This window comes from Oryx dammah, unplaced genomic scaffold (genome assembly GCF_014754425.2).
Source record: "Oryx dammah isolate SB20612 unplaced genomic scaffold, SCBI_Odam_1.1 HiC_scaffold_18, whole genome shotgun sequence".
Lineage (NCBI taxonomy): Eukaryota > Metazoa > Chordata > Mammalia > Artiodactyla > Bovidae > Oryx > Oryx dammah.
Window position 1 is genome coordinate 48,516,996 of NW_024070202.1, and position 1,620 is coordinate 48,518,615.

The 1,620-nt window shown below is 43.8% G+C and overlaps 1 pseudogene; it reads right to left on the bottom strand.

Annotated features, from left to right (window-relative positions):
- Nucleotides 1-580: 580 nt before the first annotated feature.
- On the bottom strand, nt 581-1,126 carry LOC120877513 (annotated as a pseudogene).
- Between the last annotated feature and the right edge of the window lie 494 nt (nt 1,127-1,620).

Consider the following 1,620-nt stretch of genomic DNA (forward strand, 5'->3'; position numbering starts at 1 on the left):
TGAAAAGAAGCTGATAAAACGTCAGTGGTGATGCTCTGGAGGAAAGCCGCAAGGCCTGAAGGTGCAGATGGGGGGTTGCAGTGGAAGTTTTACTGGTCAGAAGGGAAGGGTGGCCAGAGCTACATGTGAACGCAGATATGCAGATGTTAGAGGAGAGGAGAGTGGCAAGGGCAGTGACGGCGGCAGCAAATCAGGGGGAGTCTGTTTAACCGGAGCAGGAAGGCTGTTTAAGCAGCCAGTTTTCTGCTGGCTTTGGCCTAGAGCCTAGTGAGGATGAGCTACCAGCTACAAATGGAGCCAGGGAAGAGGAGGGCGAGCAGAGGAAAGTTGAAGAATTAGGGCAGACTGTTCAAAAAGGACGGGCCATTTTAGCCTTCCATAAAAAAGAAGAGCAAGAGGGACAGAGAGCACAAAGAGCAGAAGAAAATGTTATCAGACATTCTGGAGCTTCCATGATGGTCTCAATGTTGTGTCCTTTTATTGTTTTCTTGGAAGGTATCTTGGCCTTAGTTCTCTGAAAAATGAAGACTTTGGAACTGGTAAGTCGTTTTGTTTCATAAAAACTAATTTTTGTTTGTTTTTAGAAAACCAATAGTAAAGTATATACTGTGGATTCTGAATTCCCCCATGATAGTGTGAATGTGATGGTTGAGTTTTGAAACTCCTGAATATCTTCTTTGGTGTGGGTTACACTGTCTTTGGTGCCTCATGTGGAGGTGAGGGGCCATCCACCAACTTCACAAAATAATCCCATGATCCCAAAGCCACCCCCATGGTGATATCGATGTGTATCAAGTACTGGCCTTGCCCTGAAGTGGACTCAGCCATATATAAGTTGGATCTGAATTGTGATCTCCCACTGCTATATCTTGGGCTTTTAAGAGAACCTCTTTCGTTATTCGGGCCCCTGTTTTTTGGTCACTGAATTCCAGTTGAGCCAAAGCCTGGTCAAAGGACATTCCTCATATCAATTTTGCCAAATACCACACATCTTTGCTGTACTTTGTCTTCAACAATGGTAGATTTCAGCTGGTATCTGAGAAAGTTCTCCAGGTAGTTGTGAAGGATACACAGTTTTATTATTCTCCCATTTTCGAGAAATTTCAAGAGAACCATTGGTGTGGATATGTGATTAGGGTGAAATGTAAGATGAAAGAATCCCCAAGATCAGCTTCTCCCTCACATCCATAACACATCCAAACATTCAGGTCTTGCAGCCACCATCTTTCCTGGGACTTGTAAGTTGCTTATTTAGGAATATGATTTGGGGAGCAATAGGGCAGGACAGGGAAGGGGAACAGGGAGGGAAAGAGAATCAACACAAGGATATGAAACTGAGCTGACAATTGCTAAGGACAGCTGGTGCTTTCTCCTGCCCAGACCTTCTGAAGAACTGATGGAAAGCTCCTCTGAACTGTCTACAAAGGGGAAGACATGTTAGAAAATTAACATTTATAACAGCGTTACCTAATTTGTAGATGTTGGTCAAATTTTCCCACTTGTCCTCTCCTATCCTTTTTTTCATCCATGATCTAATCTGGGGTCAAATGTACTCACAGTTTTCCTGGCTCCTTCGTGTCCTCTGATCTGCATGACTTCCTCAGTATTTCCTTATCATGA